This window comes from Dipodomys merriami, unplaced genomic scaffold, assembly GCF_024711535.1.
Source record: "Dipodomys merriami isolate MVZ:Mamm:240054 unplaced genomic scaffold, mDipMer1.0.p SCAF_25, whole genome shotgun sequence".
NCBI lineage: Eukaryota > Metazoa > Chordata > Mammalia > Rodentia > Heteromyidae > Dipodomys > Dipodomys merriami.
In genome coordinates this window covers 5,313,542-5,332,727 of record NW_027203937.1, presented here as the reverse complement: position 1 = coordinate 5,332,727, position 19,186 = coordinate 5,313,542, and the positions used below count along the sequence as shown (strand labels likewise).

At 39.2% G+C, this 19,186-nt stretch overlaps 1 pseudogene; it reads right to left on the bottom strand.

Annotated features, from left to right (window-relative positions):
- Positions 1-3,397: 3,397 nt before the first annotated feature.
- On the bottom strand, positions 3,398-3,928 carry LOC138836553 (histone deacetylase 2 pseudogene; annotated as a pseudogene).
- Between the last annotated feature and the right edge of the window lie 15,258 nt (positions 3,929-19,186).

Below are 19,186 nucleotides of genomic sequence, written 5' to 3'. Positions count from 1 at the left end.
TTTATAGTATCTCTTTTGGAGCTAATTAAAAAAGGATTGTAGAGGATGGAAATAGTAATTCAGGGAAGAAATGGAAATAGCTTTGATTAGGGTAGAAGAGAATATTGAATAGCATAGAGGAGAAGATTGAATAGCAATCACCTAGAATAGAGTATATGTTGACAGTAAAGCCCACATAGAGAGACTATGGTTTAAAAAAAAAAAGGAAAGAGCAATTAAGATTGATTCTGTGAGGCTGGAGATAGAGTTTGGGGTACTATGCATGCATGAGGTCCTGGGTATGACCCTTCAAGTTCAATCCCATGACAAAAAAAGGGACTCCTACATTTGGGGCCTAAGTATCCATGTAGAATCCAGATTCCATTTGCAGAGACAGAGAAAATGATTAGGTTTGGGATGTGGTAAAAATCAAGATTGTTGGTGGTGGTGGTCATATTATGTTTAAACTAGACACCCAAAATGATGATGTGAAATCTTTGACTACAGAAAAGCTCAGTATGAAGATCTGTTTTTTTTTTTTTTTTAGTAATGCCTCTTATTTTGACACTTGAAAAGAATTCATGATAAATCAACTATACAATCTTCTGCATATCAACAGAACACTCATTTGGTTTGAACACACACGGAACATTCTTCAAGACAAGTCTTAATATAATTTATTTTATTTTATTTGTATTATATTTAAATAGTTGTCCAAAGAGATTTCAATTGAACGTATCAGTTTATGAATTCACTGTGTCTTTATCAGTGTCACCCTTTCCATCTTTTTCTCCCATCCCTCGCAACCCCACCCATCTACCTGGTGTACTGTATTAAATATAATGACAATATTCACCTACTCTTCCACTCTCAATTTATCTGCCCCCTGCCCTTCCCTTGACCTCCCCTGACAAAACATGTTTTGACTTCCTGGTATTTATTTTGTTAAACTGTTGGTTAGTTGTTCAGAGGAGTTATACCACTGGAATCCCCTCTGGTGTATATCATACTTTAGTCAATTTGTGTATATATACCTATGATCCTGTACATATTTTCATATGTTTATGATTCAACTATAATTTCCACGGATGAGAGAAAACATGCAGTGTTTTGTCTCTCTGAGCCTGACTTACTTCACTTAACATAATTTTGAATCCACATCTAGAAGCATTTGAAAGTTACAGAGTGAGATAATTATCACCTGGGAAGAAAAAGAGTCTTGAAAAGAGTTGGAAGAACCAAGACTGCTAACATTTAGATCTTGGGGTCAGTAGAGGAAGAGAAGGAAGAGGAGATAACAGGACACTTGTAAGAAGCAGTCAATGAGGTCAGAGGAGAACCAGGAAAATATGGTTGCACAGAGGCCAAAAGAAAGAAGTTTAAAGTCAAGTAAGAGGAGGGAGGGAAAAGTACGGAACAAAGTCAGGTTTTGGGTTCAGTGTTGCAAATGTGCCTCTAGCAATGCAGGACAAGATGAAACCATCTAGCTCTCCAGGGCCCAGCTCTTTCCACGAAGGGCACAGCCTCCCCCAGCCCTCTGCATTCCTCACTGTATGGGCTCAGCCCTTGCTTACCACTGAGCTCACTGCCTGTGCTGGAATGATTGATTAACACAGTCTGCTCCTGGAGACTGAGTGCAGCTCTGCCCTCAGGAAGTGCAAAGGTCCAGGACCATACCTCCCTGGAGAAGAACAGGCTTCAGTGGGCCATGAAAATGTGGATCCAATGATCCAGAGCCTCCTTTTCTTGCCTAGCTGGATGTTTGCTAAGAGGCACATAGTGCAGGATGACTCTTCAGTGTGGTATTTCTTTTTTTTTCCATATATATTTTTATTGTAAAAATACTGTACAGAGGGGTTACAGTAATATGAGTAGGGTATTGAGTACATTTTCTATCAAGCATTGTTACCTCGTCCTTTGTTTTTCCCCTACCATCCCTCCCCACTTCCCCTCCCCTCAAAATTGTAAGGTTCCTTTTCAACATAGTGTCTTATACATCTCATTGTTACAGTGGGTCAACCTATATCTTCATTTCAACATTTTGTTATATCTCTTCCCCTCCCCAAATTATAAAAATATATATACAAGATGCAGGGCACCCGGAATCAGATACAGTGAAAACAGGGGTTATACTGTGGGGGAAGAATATACAAAAGAAACAAAAGAATCACATAGTGCATTGTAAGTAAGTTAAAAACAATAGCAAGCAAGAAAAAACCACTTGTGTCCCTGTCTTGGGGAACATTTCGCTCATCATCTTATAAGGTCATATGTACATAGCTTTTGACCTTTTCTGCTTGTCCTAGACATGTACTAATTATTACAAATAAGGGAAACCATGGGACCTATGTTTCTTTGGCCCTGGTTTATTTCACTTAATATAATTTTTTCCAAGTCTTTCCATTTCCTAACAAATGGGGAAATGTCATTCTTTCTGATGGAGCAATAGAATTCCATTATATATATATATATATATATATATATATATATATATATATATATATATATACATATATACATATATTACATACACACATACACACAAAGAAATACCACACTGAGGTATATATATATGTATATGTATATATATATGTATATATGTATATATGTGTGTGTGTGTGTGTGTGTGTGTGTGTGTGTGTGTGTGTGTGTGTGTACAAATACTGAGTGCTCTCCTTAGTCTTGATTTATCACTACCCTGTCTTCAAAGTATTAAAAAGACTTAAGTTGCTCTCTTCCATAAATGACAAGGACAGTTTTGAGAGGAGTCAAGTTCCAATCCAGTGAAGCAAGACTGAAGTGTTTGTATTGGAGCGAATGAGGAGAATCCCAGGAAATGAAATACATAGAACAGTGGCTGAATGGGGCAGCAGCCGTGGGAACAGCAGCTGTGTTCACAGGAAGGCCCCAGGGCCATCCGATGGGAAAACCTTCTCCCAGTCCCTGCCTCTGACAGGGCTTAGGGCTCTTCCCTGCTTTATTGTCTCTGCTTAGCACGAATTGCCATCTCCCATACTCTGCCTTTTGGCCTTGTGTGTTCTTCTCCATGACTACAATATAATTTCATGAGGGCAGGATTTTTTTTCCAAGTACAATTTTTTAATAAAGAGAATTACAAAAGGTGGAAAAATCAGCTCAGAAAGGCCAATTATTTCTTTAATAGATCAGTTTTTTGACATAACACACATAAATTTTAAATACTATCACATAAAGCATGGTGGAAAAAATTTGCCTCATAATTAGAAATTCTCACAAGAAAACTTGCCAAGAAAACAAAAACAAAAAAAAGCCATTTTGAAAATAAATAGTCCATGCCAAAATTGTATAAATCGAAGCCTGAATTCTTCAAAAAGAAAAGTTTGTTCCAATATTTTCTCATTTCTTAGATGGCTTCCTAAAATTGAGGAGTCTCTCAAATTCAAGGGTTGCTGAGTTATTCTGACTTGGCTCCTTTGGCATCTGTCTTTTCACCACTACCTTCCTTGGATTTATCTTCTTCTTTAACATCTGTTTTTTGTCTTCTGTTTCTTTCTTGTCTTCTTCAATTCTAGCTTTCTTTGCTCCTTTCTTATGATCAGCTACATTTCTACGTCCTCCTTCTCCTTCATCCTCAGAATCTGAGAATTCTTCAATCACAAGCTATCCGTTTGTCGGATGCTCAAATTGAAATTCTCTTATCAAGATCTTCTCCATCTTCATCTCCACTGTCTTCATGAACAGCATCTTCTGGGATAGCTTGCATTTGGACACCAGGTGCATGAGGTAACATGCGCAAATTTTCAAATAAATGCTGTTTTATCTTTTCCATATATTCTGGAGTGCTCTGGTTTGTCATGTTTGAAGGACTAATATGCAGTTTGAAATCTGGTCCAAAATACTCAAAGTAATCATTATATGGCAACTCATTGGGAATCTCACAATCAAGGGCAACCTCTGTCTCATATGTCCAACATCATTGTATAGCCATACTTTGTGCCAGGCACATATAGATTCACAGTAATACTTTTCAAATGAATCACAGAATGAATTATCCTAGTGGGTTTAAATAAGCTATATAATACTATGACTTGGAATTTTGTGGACTTGGATATTCCTTGAGTTCAAACATATTTCAGAATAAAACTCCTGTGATGTCTTGTCCATTTTCTACTCGATTCTACTCACTCTGTCCCATTGCATCTCATTTGATTCTGTTCTTTCTGATTTATTATTCTATATCATTCCATGCTATTCTAATTCACTTATTTTTCTATCTTATTTATTCTAATTATTTATTTGTTCTATCTCCTACCTTATTTTATAGTCTGTTCTATTCTTCCATCCCATCCCATTCCATCCTATCCAATTCTTCCATTCCATTCTATTTCATTTCATTCAATCTTACCCTATCCTGTTCTTCTGACATGTAGTACATTGCTTCTGTTAGGCATGTATTTGTCTTTCCTGCTAGTCTAAGGGCCTGGTAAGAGAAAGGGCTAAATTCCTTTCTCTGTCTCTCATTGTTTAGCCCAGGCCTGGCAGAGGAAGTACTCATTGAGAACATGGGTGTTAGTGCCTCTGTCTTCAGCACCCCGCACACACAATCAGGCAACACATTGCACACATCTGTGCTGTGCACATCCTTCTTTGTTGTGCACTTCCTTCTTTGTGACTCCTCTACCACCGCTCTGACTTTTCCCTCGTCACTCTCCTTTAATGTAAGATACCATATTCCACATGAGATTCTGAGCTGCACAACTCATCAGAGCTGCCCAGGATATGTTCTGAAGCAAAGACCTGGTCAAATTCCTGCCTCCTGTTAGAGGACATGATTTTGTCGTGTTACCTTGAATCCATAGTTCAGCCCATAGCTCCTCAGTCATCCAACTTGGACCTATGCATGTTGCGCTAAATACATATGTGGTTTTGTGTATGTGTATGCGTGTGTGTGTGCGTGCACGTGTGAGCGCGCACACATGTGTACCTGTACCAAGCCTGGGGCTTGAACTGAGGGCCTGAGTACTATCCTTGAGCTGCTTTTTTTTTTTTCTAAAGGTTAGTACTTGACCACTTGAGCTACTTGCTCCACTTCCAGCTTTTGAGTAGTTAATTAGAGATAAAAAGTTTCATGGACTTTTCTGCCCAGACTAGCTTTGAACCACAGTCTCAGATCTCAGCATTCTAAGTAGCTAGGATGATAGGCATGAGCTACAAGAGTCCAGTACACATATGTATTTTTAAGCCTCTGTCATTTCTCAGACTCTCTTCCCCTCTCTAAGTGGCCTTCCCCATCTCTTCAGACCATCCAATTATGTATTCAGCAAATGTCCCCAGATGGGTGACAGTGGCTCCTCTCATCCTGGAGCTGCGGAAATACAAGCTGTGCTCAAGATGTACTGTGTCTTCTTTTGAGGTCACTGCAGTTATGACACTTACCCTACTTCTCAGAGGCTCAGTAATTATGTCTCCACAAAAATAAGGACGGCAATGAATTGGAATTGTCACTTTTAAACTACTTAAATGAACGTCCCATAGATTTTCATAAATCTTTGAGTTTAGTGTCCAGTCTGATTCATGCATTTCCTTTCTTGGCATTATTAGTACTTGTTCAACATCCAGTTCCCTGATGGAAAAATGCCATGTTTGGTAAATCAATGTAACCCAAGCATGACTAATCTCTGTGGATAAGCCATTCTGGGACATAAGGACGTTGTCCTTTAAAAGTGACATGTTTTACTACTCTAGGATAATTACCAGACCAGTCAAACAAAGTTAGAAAATTCCATACAAATACCACAGTTGTGTTTTCCTTCCTAGGACAGACATGTTTGTTGGTCAACTATAAAATAATATCAGGGAGAATCCACTTGATTCCTTCATTATATTTTTATTCATAAGTTTTATTATGTCTTGTTTGGTTCTTTACATTCTTCAGCAGCCCACATTCTCTTCATTCTATGTTCTCAAAAATGACATAATGCTATAAGGATTTATTCTGAAGAAAAGAATTTCACTTGAGCCAGGCATTAGTGACACCTGTAGTCCTAGCTACTCAGGAAATTGAGATCTGATGATACCCATTTGAAGCCAGTCCAAGCAGATAAATCCTAGAGACTCTTACATCCAATTAACGCGGGGGGGGGGGGGGGCGGGGGGAAGCAAGCTGGAAGTATAGCTCAAGTGGTAAGAGTGCCAGCCTTGAGAAAAAAAAAGCTAAGGGAGATCAAGGCCCTGAGCTTAGGCCCCAATACCAGCAGAAGAAGAGGAAGAGGAAGAGAAAGGATTTCACTTAAAAATTGAGTTGCTTATTAGACTCACTTATGGAGAAAAGATGAACCAATGAGCACAGTTGTGTCTGTACATCTGAACTTAACATTTGGGATTATGTTTCTTTCTAGTTCATTTTTTTTCCAAATGGCCCCTTTTGCTTGAAAATATAGTTTTGAGGGAGTGAGAAAGTTTTAAAATTTCTTTGCAACCTTTTAACTGTAAACTTGTTTCTCTATTTCACGTAGGTAATTTTTTTTCAGAAACTCCATAATCCCTTAATGAAGCATTTGTTTACTTTAAAAAGCTTTCCTTGTGAAATTATCAAATATGTTCAGAAAGTCAAGTTAATATTTTGGGTTTTTTAAAATTTCAGGTGGTTATGATTAAAAAGAAAAACAAGGCCGGGCACTTGTGGCTCATGCCTGTAATCCTAGCTACTCAGGAGGCTGAGATCTGAGGATCACAGTTCAAAGCCAGCTCGGGCAGAAAAGTCTGTGAGACTCTTCAATAAACAACTCGAAAACTGGAAGTGGCGCTGTAACTCAAGTGGTAGAGCGCTCACCTTGAGCTCAAGAGTTGAGGGACAGCACTCAGGACCAGAGTTCAAGCCCCATGACCACCAAAAAAAAAAAAAAAAAGAAAAAAAGAAAAACAAGACAAGAAGCTGGATGAATACAGATATAACTTTTCTAAATGACTAGCTGGTATTGTTTAGACAAAATGTTATGTTTTTATTGAAATCCTCCAAATTTCTGGCACAGCAGTTGTTACCATATTGTTAGAGGTGAGAAAGAAGCCTATGTGATGAGCAGAATCCCAATTAGTTTCTTTTGTAGAGAACCCCACTGCTCAACTCTTGTTTGCCACTGGCTAATTGTCTTCTAGAGCCAGGAAACCTCATCCAAGAATCCTGAAGTTACTTCATAAATTTGTTCTTGTAATGAATTTACATTGGGTGGAGTCATTCATTCATGAAACTAGTGAGCACTTACTGCGTACCTCGTACATGTGGGACATCTTCATAAGTGCTTTACATAGGCCAATTGTTAATGCCTAATTAATTTTGTCACCATTTTATGGGTGGGTAAATTAAAACACACAGAAACAACTGGGTGTCATACCTTAGTAGTCTCTCCAGAGTTCATGAGCTTGTTCTTGTAATACCAAGGTGTTATGGGATTTGGGAGAGGAACATTAAGAAGGTGATACATAGCTCAAGACATTCAACCACTGATTAAGATGCTCATTCATCCCAGTTAACCCCTGTCTAGCATATACTGAGATATCTGGAAAGATGAGGCAGAAAACAACAAACAAATAAACAATGACAAAAAGAAACTCTATAGAACCAGGCACCGGTGGCTCACACCTGTAATCCTAGCTACTCAGGAGGCTGAGATTTGAGGATCGCAGTTCAAAGCCAGCCTGGGCAGGAAAGTCTGTGAGACTCTTATCTCTAATAAACCACTAGAAAACCGGAAGTGGCACTGTGGCTCAAGCGGTAGAGCGTTCGCCTTGAGCTGAAGAGCACAGGGACAGCACCTAAGCCCGAAGTTCAAGCCCCAGGACCAACCAAAAAAAAAAAAAAAAAAAGAAAGAAAGAAACTCTATAGGTGCACCTATTGGCAAAGCAGTGCCTGATAACTTTGTATCACTCATGCAAATATAATACAAATTATGTGTAATTCTATTTGTAAATACACATGTATTTTTTCATATGTATGTATTCATATATATTCCATTTATGTATATATGTACATATTTATGCCAACTAAATATCTTCAGATTTCCTTTTCTCTCCTGTCATATCACAGGTATGAAACTCATTTCAAATTGTCAACATTCATAAGTTTTTTCACTACCTTGGAAAAGGAATCTAAATCTATAAAAAGCTATTATTCACATATTCTTTTTCGTGGTTAATTATTTTGTTTGTTGTTACTTAATGTTTCTCACCATTTAGGAAGAAGCTTCCTAAGTCAAGAATGACCTGAAAAAAAGTAACATGAAAGATTAAATCCTTGGAAATATCATATTGTCTTGCATTTCCAGACTAAATGATCTTGGATTTCTTTTTTTTTTTAATTTAAATTTTATTTTATTTTATTTGAGAACATACTGTACAGAGGGGTTACAATTACATTGGCAGGATAATGCATACATTTCTTACCAAGCATTGCAGCCTCCTCCTTTGTTTACCCTTCACCTCCCTTCCCAGCCTCCCCCCTCCCCCCCACCCAATCATACCCCCCTCCCCCCCCACACCGACATTGTAAAGCTTGCTTTGACATGACATTTTGTAATTCTCCTTGTTGCAACAGGTCCACCTGAATCCTTAAACGACTTGTTTGTCCCCATCTCCTCCACATGTTATACTGACATCAAATAAAGTGAAAGCAGGGGGTTACACTGTGGGGGAGGGACATACAAAGCAACAAAGAAATAATCTTATAAATGCATTAGAAACACATGCATGAAAGAAACGAAAACATTAAAATACATATTTAAGGGTTCGTTTTCCTAACATCACATTATCTGACCTTTTCCGCTTGACTCATACCTATACTAGATATTGCAAATAAGGGAAACCATGGGACCTATGTTTCTTTGGGCCTGGCTTACTTCACTTAATATAATTTTTTCCAAGCCTTTCCATTTCCTAACAAATGGGGAAATGTCGTTCTTGATCTTGGATTTCTTTAGCTTTACTAATTAGAAACTTTTCTTTGCCAAATGACTAACATTTGCCCGTTCTTGGATTGCCCCCTAGTGGTAAGTTTGACTTATGACCACTTCTCAAATGCTATTAGGCAATTTGTGTTGAATATTTGTTTTTAGTTTTATTCTTCCCCTACCTTCTCCCATTTCCACAGCAGAATCTCTAAAGACATATTTGCATGAGAATAAATAGTGTGCAAAGTGATCAAAATATTTAGTAGTGACCATGCTATTGATGATGGTGGTGAAATTCTTCCTGAGTTTGTGCTCTTGTTTTGCCTCTGGACTATTTTCTACTTGCCTATCCTTCACTTTCTTCCTTCTGCTATGTTCTGTTGGAGTAGTGCCAGGTAATCTGGTAATGCAATGATGACTTACAGGCAGTTCTATGCCTTTAAAATGCCAACGAGGCATGTTGAATAGTGCTGGGCAGGCGTCCCACACTCCCACCCATAATAAACAAGTCAGTACTCTAGGGACCTCAGTCAATCCCAAACTTCTTGGCTCCACCTGGGCACCTGGGGCCCATGGCTTGCCGGCCCAGCCACTTAAGCATTATTTAAATAGCCTGGGAAATGTTTTGAATCCCTGAAGAAAGCCAGAAAGAAGCCCAGCCAGCATCAGGGAGCTGAACTTCTGCAGAACACTGGTCCTGACCACTGGTTGGTGCTCATTAGACAAGAATCAAGAAATTCAGTACAATACACGTTGATGTAAAACCTTCCCTAATGGGGCTGGGAAGGTGGCTCAGTGGTAGGGTGCTTGCCTTGCATGCATGAGGCCCTGGGTTGGATTCCTCAGCACCACATAAATAGAAAAAGCCAGAAGTGGCGATGTGGCTCAAGTGGTAGAGTGCTAGTTTTGAGCTGAAGAGCTGAGGGACAGTGCCCAGGCCCAGAGTCCAGGTACTATAACTGACAAAAACAAAACAAAAAGTCCCTTCCCTAACAAGCAGAAAGTCTATTGTTGGCTCAATGCAGTCATGTAAGAGAACCAATAAATTTCCAAAACATAAAATAAATGTTTTCAAAAAATAAAATAAATACATTTCCAAAAAATCCTTTTATTAAAGGATTTCAGAGAAATATCTGCTTGCTTTTATCTGCATTTTAAGAAGGTTGATAGCACAAATGAATTGAAGATGAATGAAAAAGAGAATCCTCCTCATGTAAAATAATGTCAATAAAATGAGCAGGATTTCTTTTCAACAAGGTGGTTATAAGAATTATAGTGAATACAAAACAGCAAGTGAATTATCAAACACATTATAGGGATTCATTCATTCAGCAAATATTCATTGAGCACTTAGTATGTGCAAGGCATCAATTCAGGTAAAAATGAAAAGATCATTACATGTATATGGATGGCAATGTCCCTACTCCACCCTGCAAGACTTAACAAGGGAGAAACGACTGTCATGTTTTAGAGACTGTAGAGTTGTATTGGAGAGAGGCTCTGAAGTTCTGTGTGGCTGTGAGAAGTAGAACCAGGACTAACAGATAGACTTTCAAGGTGCCCTGAAGTTTTATTTTTTCCTTCAATGAAAAGAAGACCCTGGTTATCAGAAATGATCATTTCTCATCTATCTCAGAAATGAGCTGTCACTGGAAGCAGAAGGGATGTGTGCTACAGATATCATGTCAGTTGAAATATTTTAAAGTAAATGTTTAATAATAAATAGTTTAATAAATATAAAATGTAAGACCTAGCATCAAGGATCTTTGCCATATGGGCCAGGTGGGGTACACATGACTGAATGCCTTGTGTTCAATTCCAACACTCTGAGAGTATGATGGAATGCCAAGGTCATTGTCACACCAGAGCTGTGACTAGAAGGGCAAGCAAGTTTAAATGCAATATCCATTCTGCTAAAGATGACCAAGGATCACCAATCCTGTCTCCATTTTGTGTCTGGTGATCAACTGCTCTGGGTTTGGGCCTCCCCAGCCTGTGAAGGAGACCTCATTAGGAGACTGTTCCCTGGAAGAGCCATGACCCTGTATCCAGTAATCAGAGCCTACCATAGAACAGAGGGTCATAATGATTATACATATGATTTATTTCCTAGTTCTCTTATATAATATTTCTGATCCAAAAATACACCATGAAAAAATAGTTACCCTCACTTTATAGATAAGGAAACAGAAGGATTGAGAATTAGCTAATTAACCTAAGGTTATACAATCCATTTAATAATGAAGATAGGACTTGAACTTACCTCTTCTGTGCTGCTTCTACCTCAGACATCACATCACCAACACCAACTCTATCTCCACTGGCATCCTCTCACTCCACTCCCCCCCCCCCCCCAACTCCACCAAACGCCCATAAGGAGAGTAAGCACTGGACTGAGACAGGAGATTTTCTTCCATTGCCTGCCCTCGGCCTCACCTCCTTATCTGTGAAGGTGAGAGGGGTGAGTGCCACCACAACTTCTAATTTGATTCAGCAGCTACCTGTAGGCTGAAGAACTTGACTAGAAACAGAGCTGTTAGGACTGAGAAGACTGTAAGTGGTTTGCTTTCATGGAGTTCATGGAAATGGAAAGAAAATACGCTCATAAAAAGATCATTGCAAAGCAGTGTGCTCAGTAATGTTCAAATTTCTTCATGCTTCCACAGTTGATTCATTTTAATGAAGCAAAGCAAGTTCATATTAGTCTCATTAAACATTCAGAACAAGCCAGGCACAGTGGCTCAAACCTGTAATCCTAGCTACTCAAGGAGCCTGAGATCTGAGGATTGGTATTTTTGAACCACCAGCTCAAGCAGGAAAGTTCATAAGACTCTTTATCTCCAACCAAGTACTAAGTAATGGAGCTGTGTTTTTCAAGTGGGTAGAACACTGGCTTTGAGTCTTGAGCCAAAAAGCTCAAGGACAGCGCCCAAGCCCCGAGTTCAAGTTCTAGGACCAGAACAACAACAAACAAAACAACAACAACAAAAAAAAAAGAAAAAAGAAAAGAACTCCAAACAAGGGACTTTTTTTTCCAAAAATTTTATTGTGATTAAGTGGTTACATAATTTCCCAAATTTCACAGTATTGTGGGATAGTGATGGTTAGTTAAAGTCACAAACACATTCTAACTTTCATGGAGCAAATGGTCTATCATAGTCTATAACATTTATGAGTTCTATGAGCTTTGACAATACAGTTATTTCTTCCACATTGGGTGATAAGTACATTTCTTTTGTTTTGCATAGCATCAGCTGTTCCCTCTTTCCCTCTTGTTCCCTCCATCCCATTGCTGCCATCGAGTTGCTTAGTTCATTTTGATCAATGTCCAGTGCAACTGATGGGTCCCTCTAGTTCTGTGTCGTCCTCCTGGTTTCCCTCTGGTGTGCACGTGTATACCATATTCATTGGATATAGCTCCTTGACTGTGTCAGTGATGCAAAGTATTGTTTGTAAATTCTAAACCCATCTTTCTGAGCCTTTGCAGAGTAGGATTGTAGAGGCCATCATCATTTTCTCTAATGACATGAGCAAATAGGACTGAAATTAAATATCTGTATCAATAGAGCAACTGTAAATAGATGACCATACCTACAGAGGTTCCAAAACAGGCCAAAGGGCAAACCTCTTATTAGCTACTTTAGATTATGGTCCAAATTCTAGCGAGTAACAGCTACATGGCATCACTGATCCTAGAATATTTCCTTTAGGAGCTTGTAGGAAGGCTGTTAAATCACAAGCTATGTTCTAGTTTTGTATTCCTCACTATAAGTCATTTGTTATGTTTATTGAGCTAGATAATAGTGTTATATCTCTTTTATTCCTTATTCCTTAAAATGTTTCTTCTATGAAAACTAGTATAAACATTATGGAGAACTATGAGGATATTCCTCAAAAATAAAAACCCAAAAACCGGAGGAGGCTACAATGCATGATAAGAAATGTACTCATTATCTTGCCCATGTAATTGTAACCCATCTGTACAGTATTTTCACAATAAAAAAAATAAAAATTAAAAAAAACCCAAACCTATAAACAAATCTACTCTAGGATACGGTTGCCCTACTTCTGAGTTGCTATAGTTTGGATCTGTAATATCTTCCAAAAGTTGGTGAATTGAAGACTTGTTCCTTAATCTGTGGAACTATTGGGAAATGGTGGAAGCATTGGAAATTGGGATGTAGTAAAGGAAGTTAGATAACTGAGAATACATTTTTGAAGAAAACATTGTGACACAGCCCTTAAATCCTCTTCTCCTCTCTTGCTGGCGACCATGAGGTGAAGAGATTCGTTCTGCCTCACAGTCCCCACCATGATGTTCTGTCCTGCCACTGCCCTAGAGGTAATGGGATAACTGACCATGGACTGGAATATCTAAAATTGTGAGCCAAAATGAACTTTTCCTCCTCAAAAGTTTTTTTAAAGTTATTTTTTCACAGTGATGGAAAGCTAACACATGGGTATATTCCCAAAGAAAATGAATGCCAATGAGCTATCAATATGTCCATATTTATCAAATCACAATAGCTAACAGAATGAGCCTACATATCCATCAATAGGTGAATAGATAATATATACACAATAGAATATTATCTAGCCAGAAAGAAGAATGAACACCTGTCATTTACAGATAAATAAAATGAAGTGAGAGACATTATGCTAACAGAAATAAACCAGACACAGAAAGGCAAGTACTCCTGTCACATGTGAAAGCTATATATCTATATCTATATCTATATGTATGTATGTATATATATATATATATCTGAATGCAGAATAGTGAGTTCTAGAACCAATGAAGAGAAATATGTAAAGGAACACTGGATTGTGGGTGTGTGTGTGCACACGCGCGTGTGCACATGTGCCCCTATATTGAATTCAGAGCCTGGGTGCTGTATCTCAAGCTGGTGCTCTATCATTTTAGCCACAAAGCCACTTCTGGCTTTTTTTCTTTATGGTGGTTAATTGGAGTCACACAGATTCAGATCCTTCTGTCTCAACCCAAGATTATAGGTGTGAGCTTCTGAAGCCCGTCTAGAGCAAAGGATTTAATTAATGTGTGCTTGCACAATTAATACATGCTAATCAAAAATGAATATTTTCTTAAACTATGTCTGTGGATATTTAGACTTTTTTTCTTGTTGTGGCTTGACCTCAGGACACTGTCCCTGAGCTTCTGTTGTTCAAGGCTGGCACTCTACCACTTGAGCCACAGTGCCGCTGCTGACTTTTGTTCTGTTTATGTGGTACTGAAGAATCGAACTCACTGCTTCATGCATGCTAGGCAAGCACTTTTACCACTAAGCCACCTTCCCAGCCCTATTAGACATTTTTAAATGATCCTTCTAACATTCACATTGCTTGTATCTTTTGTCCTTTTTCTTCATATGGTATCTGAGCTGGATAGGACACGTTAGAATTAAGACTCTTCTGCTCCTCTCCCTTAATGATGTTGCTCATCACTTTCATAATCATATTTTCTTACAATTATGTATTGCTTTTCCAAGTTCATAAAACACATATTCATGACCTCATAAATCCAGCCAAAACTCATGAAGCCAATAAAACAGTCACTGTATACATTTTATAGGTGAGAAACTGCAGGAGAAAGAAGTTAAATCATTTTCTCCAGGCTGCTAAGCTCAGTAGATGAGTTTGCCATTGAACCCAACTCTGTTGATTGTAAGACAGTGACTAAGGTACAAAGTCTCATGTTTGGGATTCAGTACTTACTTAGAGCTCATATTCTTCTTTCAGAAAACAAATAAATGGTGTACAATGTGTGAATTGAAAGGATGTTACATGTTTGGATGCTAAAGAAACTTTGTATGGTACAAAATGACACTTCCTCCAAATTGCCATGGTGGATTGACATCACTGGGCATTGTTTAGCACTATGTAGTAAAAGTAGATTTTTCTGTTGAGCAAATCCAAAGGGTGGATGGATAGTTATAGGGCTAGGCATGTTATAATGAGACAGCTAGTGTCCTCCTCCATGTGACTTAGGTGGAGTGAGAGAAACGAACCTCACACAATTAACATTCAGTTACCCCTGGTGGCTATAAAAATATTAAAAGAGGTGTCAATTCTAGGGACAGTGGAACCCAATCTAGTTTAGAGGCTAGGATGGGCCTCCTTGAGGACATACTGTTTCCTTGGAGACCTAAGGCTGAGTGGGATTGGTCCAGAGGAAGAAGTACAGGGAGAACAGTAGGGAATGTTCTAAGCAGAGAATAGCCTGGAGAGCAAACGTAAGGCTCCAGCCACTTGGAGAGTACCATATATTTAGCAAACTTAGAGAACTTTAGTGTAAGTACATTATGGCAGATGGTTAAATAAAATGAGCCTGGGTGTAGGCAGGGCCTGATACACTGTAAGGAGCATCCATCACTATATCCGAGACTTAAACAGAGGAAGGTGTGTTTTGAGATTATCATTGGAGAGCAGAACTGGAAATGACTTGGAAAACCTCTAGTCCCATCACAGATTGCCTTATGTACAAGTTGAAATAAATAGAGTGGGGAATTGGGAGCAGAGGACATGGTGCCTGGGCAGAAGCAAAGGCAGAAGCTCCCAGAAATGGGTAGCACTTGCAGGTTTCCAGTGTGAGGGACAGGAGGAACAGTGAAGTGTGAGGCTGGAAAGGTAAACTGGAGTTACATCATGGAACATATTGAATGTGTAGGTAGGTTTGTTTAGCTTGTTTAGTCACTGAAGCTGTTTGACCATGGAAATAATACAATCATATCTAAGAATGATCAGAATCTACAAAATATGGGAATCATTTTCACTTACATGTTGCTTTCCACTTTTATACAGTTGGCCTTGGATAAGCCATGCTATAGCCTCACATAGGTAATTTTTTTTGGCGGGGGGGGAGGTCTGGTTGTGGGGCCTGAACTCTGGGCCTGGGTGCTGTCCCTTAGCTCTTCAGCTCAAGGCTAGCGCTCTACTACTTGAGCCACAGTGCCACTTCCGGCTTTTGTTTTTCTTTTTGCTTATGTGGTGCTGAGGAATCAAACCCAGGGCCTCAGGCATGCAAGGCAAGCACTTTACCACTGAGCCACCTCCCCAGCCCAGGTAATATTTTTTAAATTATCAACAAATGTCTAGTGTTTGTCTGGCACAGAACTAGGGGTGGCACCTATATCATTCAATCACATCCTTTCTTTGTCCCTATTTTATTCTTGTGTAATTGGTTGGAACTTGGGGACTCTCAGTTTTGCTTGGCTTTTTCACTCAAGGCTTGCATTCTACCACTTGAGCCACACCTTCACTTCTAGCTTTTTGATAGTTAAAGGTAAAGAGTCTAAGATTTGTCTAGTTAAGCTGACATTAAATTGTGATCCTCAGATCCCAGCCTCCTGTGTAGCGAGGATTATGTGCATGAGCCACCAGCGCCCAGACTTTGGTGTCAATTTTAGATGAGACGATTCAAAGTGGAAGATGGTAAGTGACTCTTCCAAGGCTACACAGGCGGGGGATGGCACAGTGGGGACTCAAAGATGACAGAACGTTCTATCCATCTGGCCACAGCCACGGAGTCTGAATCCCAAAACCTTTGATAGGGCTACAAAAAAATCGTTCAAAACTACAACATGCATTGATTATAAATGTTGTGGAGAATTTTTAAATGGTAAATAAGAACTTAAAATATATTGATTTAATATCTAGTATATGTCTGAGTCAAGCAGAAAAGGTCAGATAAGGTGATGTTAGGGAAATGAACCCTAAGATATGTATTCAAATGTTTTTTTCTTTCGTGCGATTGTTTCTAACACATTTATAAGATTATTTCTTTGTTGCTTTGTATGTCCCTCCCCCACAGTATAACCCCTGCTTTCACTGTATTTGATGTTGGTATAATTTGTGGAGGGGAAGGGGAAAAACAAATCGTTTAAATAGGGATACAGGTGGACCCATTGCAATAATGAGAAGTACAAGTCGTTATGTTGAAAACGAACTTTACAACTTTGGCGGGGGGGGGGGGAGGATTGGGTGGGGGGGGCAGGGAGAGGATGGGATGTGAAGGGTAAACAAAGGAGGAGGCTGCAATGCTTGATAAGAAATGTACTCATTATCTTGCCCATGTAATTGTAACCCCTCTGTACAGTATTTTCACAATAAAAAAATAAAAATTAAAAATATATATATTGATTTACTGAGTTCACTTTAATCATCTTTGCTTTAGAACTTGTTGACATTTTCATTACATTTGGAAGGAATTTAAGGTTAAATTTCCTTACACCTAGAACTTCACAGATATTACAGGCAATCCCAAACAAAATATAACAAAGCATAACTGTAAAAATTCTTCCAAAAAAATCTTAGATGGCACATACATGCACTTTAGTACATTTCCTTCTAGCCACCAAAAATGAGAGCATTTGGGATCTATAATGGTTAAATTAGCCTCAATTTTAACCAGATGGTTAAAACAGTGCCAGTGCTAGCCTTACTGTGAAATTCACTTTTCAGAAAACCATCTCAGTTTTATTTTTAGAAGTTTAACTTGGGTAGTAGGATCACTACCTTTAGTGGCATCACAAAGATTTACAAACATGGGAGTTTGAACCCAAATCGTTCTGGCAAATGCATAATATACCTTTCTTAGCTATAGTACACAGTACCTTGGCCATTCAGATGCTATTTATCCATGAATTCCCTCCACTGTGCCAGGGAAGGGTTTGCATGGAGTTATTATTCAGCTGAGCTCCTTTGCCTTGTCTGAGAACTGGGAGAACAATGGAGACCGAAGATGTGGTACCTCAATACCTCCTGTAATCTAGTCTGGGTCCTCATGTAGGGGAAAAGAGTCATATAGACAGACAATAGCAAAACAATAGATGAAATTTGAATATGGACTATGATTTGTAGTCTTTTCTTTTCTTTGGGCCAGTACTGGGGCTTAAACACAGGCCAGGGTGTTCTTAAGCTTTTTCACTCAAGGCTGGCAGTCTACCATTTGAGCCACAGCTCCCCTTCTGGCTTGTAGGTAGTTAATTGGAGATAAGAGTCTCATAGGCTTCTGTACTACAGCTGACTTTGAACCTCATTTGTCCAATTCTCAGCCTCTTGAGTAGTTAGAATTACAGGTATGAGCCACCCATACCTGGCTTGTAATTTGTAGTGGTATAGCAAAGTTTATTTCCTTGTTTTCATAGGCAATAACATCCTTATCTCTAGGAAAGAGTTTTGTAGTATTTAGGGGCAAAAGATCTATTTGTTAGTATAGTGATGACAATAATAACAATAATATCTTTAGAAGAAATTAGACACCATCTGGTTGGAGGCTGCATCTTCTTTTAGCTCAGCCCTCTTTTCAAGGATCATGGCATAATTACACAGAACAAGAATCCTTTTGTTTTGTCGTATTTGCTAGGTAGGCTTCTATATTGACACCAAGAGGAAGATGGTGGTCCCACCATGTCCCTGGTGTTGAGGAATGAGGGCATCTTGTTCCAGAAGGGTGCTCTCCAGTGTGTCACAATGACTGTGTAACCCCCAAATACACAGACAGGGAATGTCCTCTAAGGACAAGCGCACTATAAATGCTGATGAGGCCTCCACGTGCAGCCTCCTTTTGCCTCCTCACACCACCCTCAATGTCTGCAAAGAATTGAGAGTTCAGATAAAAAGTCCAGGATGCTACGCATCACCTACAAACACAGGATAAAATCCAACCACAAAGAACCACCGCAAAACATCCTCGATGATCCCAAATGCAGGGACCCAAAACACAAATATCTTTTCATATGATGTTGAAAGGAAGATCCGTAATGATGCCCAGGTTCTAAGTTCCACTGTGGCATTGCCTTTGTCAAATGTTTGAAGCTGGCTTTCCAGCTTTGCCTTAACTTTCTGAACCATGTGCTTTAGTTTGCTAGGGCAGTCATTAACAAAATGCCAGACTGGGTGGCCTAAACAATAGAAGATCTATTTCCTCACAGTTCTGAAGGCCAAAAACTCAACATTAAGGTTTTGGTACAACTAATTTCTGCTGAGGCCTCTCTCAGGAGCTATCTTCCTGATGTATCCTTACACAGCCTCCATGTTTCTGGTGCCTCCTTAACTTCTTGGAAGGACAGGGATAGTAGTGGATTAAGACATACTCTTAGGCATGCATAGTCAACCAAGCTTGCCATCATAAATATTCATGAGGTAGTGTTTTGGGGGGGGTGTTATTGCAGTATTACAATTCGAGGCTAGCCTAGACCAGCTCCTTGCCCACCCACCGCCCCCCCTCCAACTAAAGTTCATGAGACTCCATCTCAACCAATGGCTG